Source organism: Vicugna pacos, chromosome 5, assembly GCF_048564905.1.
Source record: "Vicugna pacos chromosome 5, VicPac4, whole genome shotgun sequence".
Classification (NCBI taxonomy): domain Eukaryota; kingdom Metazoa; phylum Chordata; class Mammalia; order Artiodactyla; family Camelidae; genus Vicugna; species Vicugna pacos.
In genome coordinates this window covers 48,193,399-48,204,243 of record NC_132991.1, presented here as the reverse complement: position 1 = coordinate 48,204,243, position 10,845 = coordinate 48,193,399, and the positions used below count along the sequence as shown (strand labels likewise).

Sequence of the window (10,845 nt, the reverse complement as noted above, 5' to 3'; positions counted from 1 at the left end):
TAATTCAGCCTTACAATGTCTTTTGTGGTATATATAATTGCGGTTGTTTTATAGATGATAAAATCTTAGAAGGGTTATATTAGTCAGCTTCATAGGAGATATTCATCTCCTTTGCCTTTTGATGGGTTGGTAAATCAAGTGAAGAGCACAGAGCAGCACTTCTCAAACTATCTATTGTAAAAGATCAAATTTTATAAAATTTCCAAGAGACTGGCAACTTTTGTAAAGCCAATGAAAACAAATTACTACTAAAAATAAACAAAAAAAACAAAGAAACAAAGACATATCAAATACAAGCCCCCCTTTTGTTGGTTTTTTTGGTTTAAGAATTTTGTTTGTTCGTTTTTAATTTAAAATTACAACTCTCCCTCCTCCCCTTTCTGAAGCTGCGGGCACACTCCCGTTTCCCCTCCCATCCATGTCCTCCCCAGACTCCCACTGGCCCCACCACTCCCACCTCGGCACTCCCACTCAGAAAACCCCTCCAGGCCCCTGGCTTCCAATCATGCTTAAGGCTGCCCCTTGCTGTCCCTTTTTAATATAAATTATTGAATAGGCATTAAATTATCTTGCAATAAAAGGTATCAAAACAAGTATAACATAGGAAAAAGAAATTGAATTTTTAAAAATTATACACATTGTTCACTGAAAACCTTTATAGAGGTGAATAATAGAGAAAATTGCTTTTATGTTCATGATTTTTGTAATTCTGCCATCATAACATGAAATTATAAGTGGAATAAATTCCTATATTAAACATCTATATATACCCTTTAATGGACAATTTGTATATCAATATTTAATTTTAATGTGATGGATGAGTTTGCTTCTTGCTTGTTAAGTTATCTAATCTAGGATAGATTGATGACAATACTATTCATAGAGGAAAATGTATATCAAAACTGTTTCTATGTTTTAATAATACTTAAAATGGAGAAATCGGTCTTACAGAGATGTATTTATGGGAACAAAGACAAAGCAGGATATTCATTTTTAACTTTTTCCGAAATGAAGCAAGTGATACTCCATGTGCAAAATTTTCCAATTCCTTATCAGTAACCAGTTCCAACTACATATTCTGTAAAGTTATAGTTAAATTTAAATTAATTTTTGATGAAAGACAGGGATTCTGTCTTTAAAATTTTTGAGTTACAGTTGACAAATTAATCTTAAAATATCACACATTAAACACAGTCCTACTGCTCACTTTCTAAGAGTCACCTGACAAGTTCAACCCTCCTCGATCTGAACTATTTACTGTTCAATGAAATGAGTCCATTGACCATGCATTTGGTTGTCAAGGCAATGTCAAATTGCTAAAAGAAATCTGTACCCACTTACTCTCTTTCTGTACATATCTCATTGTGGGCCAGTAATAGCTGATGGACCAGCACTGGGTCCATGGCATGTAGATGTAGCCTTCCTTTCATTCATCAAAGCAACTGAAGTCATCTCTTGCGATGAACCCAAGCATAAGACGGATGGTTGGACTCTAAAAGCTGAGAGTTTGTGATCCCGTGGACTGATATTAACCTAAAGGGAAGGTTCAGAAAAATCGCTGTTGAGTTCTTCATTTGAATATTTTTTATTCAATAACTTTACCAATGACTTAGGCAAAGGTGTGAAATTGCACTCATCAGACTTAAAAAAATGGTTTATATTTATTAAATGCTTACTTTTATGATCCACACACTGGGCTAATTGTTTTACACTGACTGTTTCATTTAATCTTTAGAACAATAATTCTGTGATGTAGGTACTGTAATTATCTCCAATTTATAGATGGGAAAAGTTAAGTAACTTCTCCAAGTTCACATTGCTATTTGGCAATGGAGCTGGGATTTGAGTCCAGGTCAGTTGACTCCACATCCAAAGCTCTGAACCACCTAACTGGCCAGCCAAAACTGACAAGGATTAGCACAATTGTCAGTGAAGGAAGCAAGATACTTAAAATATTCTCTAGGCAAAATTGCTGGGCAAAAATCAATACTATGAAATTTAAGAAGAATAAATGTCAATTTGTCTATTAAATTAACATAAGTCAATTACACAAAAGCAGACTGAGGAAGACCTGGCATGTCAGACTCCCTCGGGATCATCTCATAGCCTGCCGGCCGCACCTCTGTTACCAGCCACTGCAGCAGCCGTCCCTAGAGCCTCTGTGGGCCCCTTCTGTTAACAGCACCTCAGTTAAAGGGCTTGCTTTTCTGCCCTGAGATTCTTGGGAACCACACCTGGAGAAGACTGCTTGAGTTACATGCAACAGCAGCTGGAGTAATCCCTACTCAACCAGGGATGAGAGCTGATGGATAAATGTGTTTCGTTGTCAGTGCTTTTCATTGAGAGCAATTCTGACAAACATTCTATAGCCTCAGAAGGTTTTGGGAAAATCCAGTCCCAGATGACTGCTGCAGGAAGCAATTTCATAAGGCACCTTTGGTCGGTTTTTCCTCCCTATTTCATGCTCCCTGGTTCTCACCCCTGATCCCTGGAATCACCTCCAAAGACACCCCCTGCACGCATGTTCTTGTCTCAGACTCTGCTTTTGGATACTGCCTTAGTCCAGGCAGCTATTAAAAAAATACCAAGGACTGGGTGGATTAAACAACAAATATTTATTTCTTGTAGTTCTGGAGAGTAGAAAGTCCAAGACCAAGGTCCTGGCAGGTTTGGTGTCTGGTGAGAGCCCACTTCCTAGTTCACAGAGGGTGGACTTCTCACTGCGTCCTCGGGTGGTAGAAGGGATGAGGGGATCTCTGGGTTCTTTTTCATAAGGGCACAAACCCCATTCATGATGGCACCACTCTCATGACCAAATTACCTCTCAAAGGCCCTACTTCCAAATACCGTCAAGCTGGTGATTAGGTTTTAAGACAGAACTCGGTGAGGAACAAACAGTCTATCACACCAAGTGAATACACTGGCCTGGCAGCAAATCATGTAAAAATTAGATCTTAATAGATGACAAATTCAGCCAAAGACAAGAATGTGATATGACAGAAAGAAAGAAGGAGAGAGGGGAGGAAAGGGAGAAAGAGGGGAAGAGAGAGAGAGAAGAGAGAGAGAGAGAGAGAGAGAGAGAGAGAAATTCACACGAAGGCATTACTATCTGAAGATCTGCAACTGAGCAGTTGGCAGTGTCCCCTTACAATTCTTGGCATCCACAGAGACCCAGTACTTCTCATGTTAAGGCTCTCTGAGCTGTTTTGTGGTTCTCAGAAGGGTTTTATACACACGCACACGCACACGCACATGCACACGCACACGCACACGCACAGTGGTCAGCCTGATGTGGTTCCCTTGCAGTGCTGCTCTTCAGCTCTGTGCTCAGCCCTGTGCAGCCTTTCCAAGGGCAGAGCTCCCACAGCCACCAAAGGACGCTTGGCTGGGCACTCCAGCTGTCAAGGGGATTGCTGTTTGTTTTGTTTGTCTTGTTTTATTGTTTATTTTTACTCCTTGGGTTTTTTATAAATGGCTCCTATGCCACTGCATCCTTGAAGAAAAAGGCCTTCCACAGCAGGTAATGGGAATAATGCTAATGATACCTTGGGCATATATAGCACCTCTTCCTGAATGCTTGATGTGTCTTTTATCTTCATGACATCCCTGTGAAGTAGACCAAAAGAAACAGCACACGGGCTAGGATCTAGCCTGTCAGGTTTCCAGTAGGAAGCTTAAGAGATATTTGGCTGAGTCATAAGCATTTTTAACATCTTGTAACTTCTAGACTAAGAGATCATTTGTCTAATTGTTTTCTTTGCTTTTGGGTTCTTTCTAAAGTTAATTACCAACCTTAATTAGTTCTAGTTATGAGATCTCCAAGACTATGTTCTTTGTAAACATATGCTACTTTATTAGTTAAGTCTAAATATTTACAAAATCTTCCAATCTAGTACTTTGGCTTCTCTGATAATGGTTGTCTCATCTCTATAAAAGGAGACATTGAGAATTATATCTAGTCTGCATGCCCAAAACTTGCAGGAAATGAAGGAGCTTCTACTTCCCCTTATTTTGTCTTTTGTGTTTTAGTTTTAATTGGAGACTGTGTGAGCAGGAGAGGTTGGAGCAGAATAAAACAGGCAAATTACCATGGTATTAAAGAGGGTGGGTGTATCAAAGATGAGGAAAGGGCCAAGTTTATAAGCATAAGTAAAGATCACACCACATTTTTCAATACTGATGGCTTTGGGGTATCCAAAAATGAAAACCTGTTTTCAGGGTAATCCTGAATGAACTGTTCCTGTCCAGGTCTCTCCAGGATGCCTTGACTGTGCCTATAGACTACATCACTCACCCAAGAATCTGAGCCATTTGTCTGCATCTGAGATTATTCCCCTATAGATGCTTAGAGAGGATCCACGGGTATGTTCACATGAACGAGAAAACTGGTCCATAGCTTAACTGCTGTGTTTCTTAGCTAAGGTCTTTGGATAAACTCCAAAGCAATAAATCATCACATGTGCCAGAAGATAATTTTTTTGATAGTTGGATCTATCTGTATGACCCTAATATACGCTGCCATATAACAACAATAATAATAATGAACACTGGACATTTGTATACCGTTGTACAAGTTACAAAGTACTTTCCCACTTATAATAAAGATGTCAGGAGAGATAACTTGGACTGACCTATTAAAGTAGTAATGGTGTAGGAAGATTCTTTCTCAAGAATGTAAATGGAGATAAACAGAACAAACGAGGTTAGCAATAAAAGTTTATAAAAAGGTTACAGAGCATATTGTTTGTATGGGGTCGAGGGCATTCAGAGTCATAGAAAAACAACGTTAAAGTTAAGAGACAGTAAAAATTGTGGCTAAACAGAAGGAGGTACAGAAAATATGAAATACATATAAACATAGTGCAGTGGGCACAAACTCAAATGCCTTCCTCTGAATAAAGTCAATGTGTAAATTTGCCACTCTATAACAAAAATGCATGCTTTGCCAAAAACATTCAAATCTGAAGCTTGGTCTAAACATCGACCTGGCCAAATAAAGCACATCTTCAGGCCACATTTAGCTTCTGAGCCACCATTCTCTAAACCCTGGAGGATGGCGAAGGAAGAAGCCAGTCAGTGCGGACAGAGCAGGCAGGTGCCAGGTGGACAGCAACGTCACAGTGAACAGATAACCCTGCGGTCAAGACCGTGTCACTTGTGTGTGAGAAACAGAGTGAGAGAGGAACGGCCAGAAGAGGCCCTCCCGTGCCCCCCCACCCCCGGACCCTGCTGCCCCCCCATGTGGGAGCCTGCAGGAAATGCCTTTTCTGTGAAAAAGTGAGAGTCTCTTCCTCATAGTCAGGACAGCTGAACAGAAACCACTCACATGGCTTTTCTGATTTTCGGAAAACCCTTCCACGGGGGAGGGATGGAGATAGGGGCGCCAGGGGTCTTGTCGTGCGCTGCACCCTGCAAGCTTTACCTTCCAAGCAGGATGACTGAGAAGCGAGGGGAAAGGTGTCCCCTGGTGCAACATTGCATTTCAAACCTACTTGATTCACAGTGGCCACGAGATCAGCTCTTCTCAGCCCCTGAGAGAAGGGGCTCCACAAAGAGGAATTAGTCACCAGTGGTCTTACCAATGCTGGGAGAGTTATCCGATTCTGCCTTCAAAAAACCATGCAGAGGATCTGAACACCTAAGTATGTCATCCTGTGAAGAAAATAAAGTAAACATGTAAAATAATACAGTCATACATTAACCTAAATAGTGCTAATAAATTGTGAGGCTTAGCAGGAAATGGAAAATAGCTAATGGAATAATGAAGAGTTTGTTTATTCCTGGAGCAGACGGCCCTCATCGGTCATGTTCCCAGCTCGCCTACCAAGGACAGTAGCTAACCGGCTTGCTGGGATGGTAAAGGCCAGTCCAGGAAATCACTGCTTTCTGAATTCTAAGGGAAGTGCAGCTGTCACTGGAGGACTGAGAGAATCATCCCCACGGGGAACTTAGTGACGTGAACCCTCGATGAGGGAGGATGCGGAAGAGGTTAGCATTGTGCTGTCTGGAAGCAGTCAGGGTGGGATCCGTGAAGGGACTTTTGGAGCCAGGGTGAGCATCTGACCCAAAGGAAACTAGTCCATAGGCAAGTGTCCAATCTACTGTGTGTGTAGCCTTGAAAGGCTGCCTAGCCTGGCTAAGTCCCAGTTTTCTCTTTTGTAAAAGGAGAGAATAACAATACCTAATTCAAAGGACCATTGCACGTACCGGATGAGATCCTGCAAATGAAGCGCCAGTGAAGCTTGGATGTGGAACATACTCAACAATTGTTAGCTATTGTTAAAGGTTAGCCAAAGAAGCAGCCACAGAGCCCAGAGGCCAAGATTCCACGTCTTTAAGGCCAAACTGTGAGGATACTTGCCCAAGCTTCTATTCACTCTCAGAGTGAATGGGAAGTCTGTTAGTTCCAGGTGGGCCGATCCCCGTACCAGCTACAATCTACTTGTTCATTCATTCAGGAGACAAAATTCACTCTTGGATTCAAGAAGAAAACAAAGCTAATTGCTATAGGAAATGATCGAAACCTGGTTTGTAGGGTATTATTTTATTTTGTAAGAAAAATTTGAGAAAGTAAATCATTTTTATACTTGATCATGAAGAAAAAAATATCACAATCACTTGTTGATGGCAATATACACAAGACGCACCAGCAATCTTGCACTGACGTGTAAGTCAGTGAAAGTCAAGGCCGACAGTGCTGCCGGCGTATCAATGTGCCCCAGGACCCGCTGTTACTAAGCCCGTTGTGAGGGACGTACACCTGTTCCCCACGCTCCCATCCTCCCTGGAGCAGTGCGACATACAGATGAATTAAGACTGACAGACTGTGAGAGGGCTATGTATTTTTGTTATGATTTTCAATTCTAAGGTTTTTGAAGGCAGGAATTGTATTTTGTTCATGTTCTCTAGGGTATATTTATGGGTATCAATGACCAAATTAAAGAAGTCTTGGGGAAAAATGTACAGTTACTAATTCCAATAACCTTAGTATCCAGGAGTCATTTTCTTTCTTCAAAGAGCTATATGAGCTTGAGCCATGAGTTGTACAGTCCAAGGTCGATTGGGGGGGTTGGTTTTTTTCAGCTTGCTCATGGTAAGCGATTAAGTGAGGCAGAGAAACTGTGAGAGATGTGGGATTCTGCCACCTTGGCCTCCACGCTGGCTCTTCCCTCTGGCCCGAGGCCAAACTCACCACTCCACGGGTCATGGAGGCAGGCAAAGCAGAAAGGCCTGACTAAGGGAGAGGCCAGGCATCTTCACTGGAGGCCACTTCCTTTCCGCCCAGCCTGTTTGTCCCCTTTAGATTCTTAGAGCCATTGCTCCAACTCCCACAGGAAGACAGTCTCATAAAGCGCTGGTTAGCACTGGGCACAATGGGGGCTGAAACCATTGACACAAATAGCAAATGACTCTGCCAGGAGATAGTACCTAACACTACATTATTCCACCATGCTGAGTCTCAGGGCTCAGAAACTGCGTTCTCACACACACAACAGGAACACATGGACACTAAAATAAATGCTTCTAATTAACAAATGAAAACACTTCTGAGCCAAGTGAGAGCTGTCAGCTGCTGAAGAAGCTTCCTTGGCCACTGGGGCTGCCCATGACAGATCAAACCATTGAGACACATTAGAACCATAAAAAGGATGCAAGTCTGCCCTTTGATCCACAGAATACCTTTCTGGTTCATTCTACAGAAGACTTTTTTTCTTATTTGTAATAAATGAGTATAAGCCAGAATCAAATTTTGATACTTAAAAAAAAAATCGGCCAGTACAATTGATAGCTCCCGTTAAAAGAATGAAACACTTTTGTATGGAAACAGTGATTCATGAACTGCTCTTCCCTCCAGGAGATGAAACCATTTGGGCTTTCCTCAGAGATGCTTCCATTATTGGCCACGTTTAAAAAAAACTTCATTATATACAGAAAATTCCAGCCTTCAATTTTTCTTCTTGAGAGGGTTCAGTGGTTGCTTTGGTATATGTGTGTCTCTTGGTGAGTGTGTGTGTGTACGTGCGAGCGCACACACACAAGTGTTTCATAAAATTAGATTCTAGCAAAGGGAAAGTGCATTTATGCAAAAGCAATTCATCAACCACTTCTGTGCTCAGAATTCACCGAGGTAATTTAGATACTTTAATGGCAAGGTAGTTTAGGTAGGTAGGAAGCGATGTCCCCTCCCCCGTCCTGCAGCTATGGTAATAGAAAACGTGTGCTCTAAATGAATCTTTTCAGGAAAGTAATTCTCGTTTTAATTATTTATCCACTACCAAATATAAAATATAATTACACAGCCAATGTCCATGGGAGTGAAATCCACAGCTCAGTATAGAGCAGAAGAGCTTTCCGCTTTGAGAAATTTTCCATTTAAAAAAGAAGATATTAAAAAAAAATAAGATTAGCCAAATGCAGCTTTTAGTGCTAATCTGATTTTCATAATGTTAGTGTTTAGCAAGAGCCCACTGCTTGCTCAAACACAATGGCTCCATCCGAGTCTTTTGACAGCTATTCAAAAGATTTTGCAGTGTTTTTACCATGGCCTTGACCTCTATGATGTCAGACATATATTACTTCTCTGCTATAATTTACTATTGACATCATAGATTAAATTTGTTGTTTCAGCTAATGTAACTGAGCAAGCAAGGTAGATTGTGAAACCGAAGCCAGCTACTGAAATACGAGGGTTGTCAAGTATAAATTTACAAAAGATATTCAGGCTGGGTGTGGAAGACAAAAATAAATGGACAAAGAAGCTGTTTTTGACAGACTGCAAGGGGCTAGAGACTTCAGCTTGAACATTGTAAATCCAAATGTCATGAAACACTGCTGCGGAGTGAGAGACGCGTCTATTTCTCAGGAATATAAATGGTGATGGGAAACCAAACTTTCAAGATGCTGTGCGTTTTTGAAAAGTATATCCCTGCCGCCTGATAACAAACTCACCCATATTTTCCTCCTCTCCCCCCACTCCAGCTCAAAAATCACCGCAAGTCCCCACCCTAGACCCAGTAAAGATCACAAAGCCAGGGTTCCCCGAGACACCATTTGGACAAGAAGCCAAAGAATGTCAAGAAATATGTTAAGATGCTTTTTGTTTAAAAGAAAAATAAATGACCTTGGTGGCGGTATTCCCCAAACGTGAGCCATGACCAATTTTCACGTCTCATACAAATAATGTCTTTAACACCACAGCATAAGTTGCTTACGAGGGGATATTTTAGCCACTGAAACATGTAAGGTGCCCTCGTCACTCAGCACGTAACCCCTCGGAAAGCACTCAAGCCCCCTCCACAACTGGTCTCTTGGGATGACAGTCTGGCCGGCAGGGCTGTGGCTGTGTGAGAGGGCTGGGTCATAGCAGGCTTTCTTTGTAACCTCCCTCATGTTTTATTTTCCCAGATACCCTGTAAACTAAAAGGGTTTTGAAATAACTGGAATCTGGAATCTGAACACGGTAACGTGGGCTATGGAGATGGATTGATGGCTGGCTGGCACGAAAGTGAAAATGCGTTTCCATGTCACAGCTTGTAGTTATGAGCGATGCCCTTGTGGATTGTGCGGTGCAGTGGAGTCGACCCGTGGGTGTGTGCAGCGGGCATGCATCTGGGGCACCTTGAGCGGGGGTGGATAGCCTGGGGCTCCTCTCGTCCCTATAAACTCACTTAGTAACTTGCTATCCAGCCTTTTCTATGGGAGGTGAGAGAACTCTGAGTCTGAGTCAGAAATACAGTGACTACGTATGGAATAACACATAAAACTTTATGTTGGACTGGGCCTGGGAATCACAGAGTAATCATTACAAATGGACTTTGCCTTTATGTTTATAGTCCGGTGTCTATGTGTATCTATGTGTAAGAGAGAAAATGCAAATCTAATGTGGGAAAATGAGGACATGAGTACATTCTTTGCTCACTGACCCAAACGGTGCTGGTGAATAGCTGCCAAAGGACTCAGATGGGGCCAGACAATGTCTTCAGGCAGTCATGGAGAGAAATGACACGGGAAGTACTCACTTATGTCCATTTTGGTTAGCCATGGAGATCCCTAGATTGAGAATGGGGTGATCTTCAGAGGCCCATCACTGAAGGAAGACGTGCTGTAAATCTAATCCAAAAAGAGAGACCAGGAGCTCCTTGAGCCGACTCTAGAGCAACCTTAGGGAGATTCACAACCTGCGAAGGAAGCTCTAACTCACCTAGACCTCTTGACATCTCTTTGAGTTAATTTGCAGCTGATTGACTGCAGGTTAATTGGACATCCTCCAGGGCTCCCTCTCCTGGTGTAGTTCACATGCTGATGGCCCCAGAACTCCTTGGTTCTTGGGCCTACCTGGGTGGGAAAATTATCACAAAAGCTCATGGCTTAATTCCTTCTGAAGAAAGTATTACTACTGCTTTATTTAGAAAAACACCTCCTTTGTTTAGGAAAACCCACAGCTCTCACTTTGCCTGATGCTAGCACTTAGTCAACACCCCATCTCATATTTTCATGAGCTGTTTACGTTGGTTTGTAGTCACTGTGTATTAATTTATTTCTGTCTCCCTCTAGGACAGTACAATAGTTCAGATGTGTTCAGCTGCATTTAACAAAAATCCAAATACAGCGGCTTACCCAGTATTTCCTCATATATCATAAAGTTCACAAGTAATGTGGTACAGCAGCTTTTAAACCATCCCTCCAGCTTCTTGCTCTGCCATTTTAGCTTGGGGCTTTCATCCGCCTGGCTTCAAGTGAGGAAGGAGATGATGGCAAGGATACAGGAAGAAGTGGAGCCTGAATCAGGAAAAGAAAATTTCCCAGAAATCCTCAGTGAAATTCTACTTGAAGTAAGAGTAATCT

General features: G+C 42.0%; 1 long non-coding RNA gene across 1 annotated transcript in view; it reads right to left on the bottom strand.

The window, feature by feature from the left end:
* Window positions 1-1,324: 1,324 nt before the first annotated feature.
* LOC140696617 (uncharacterized) overlaps window positions 1,325-10,845 on the bottom strand; it is a 106,256-nt gene continuing 96,735 nt past the window's right edge. The window contains exons 2-3 of the long non-coding RNA XR_012073120.1: window positions 5,580-5,652; window positions 1,325-1,533 (exon numbers count right to left, since the gene is read on the bottom strand). This is a non-coding gene — a long non-coding RNA (uncharacterized lncRNA). The remainder of the gene's footprint in view (window positions 1,534-5,579; window positions 5,653-10,845) is intronic.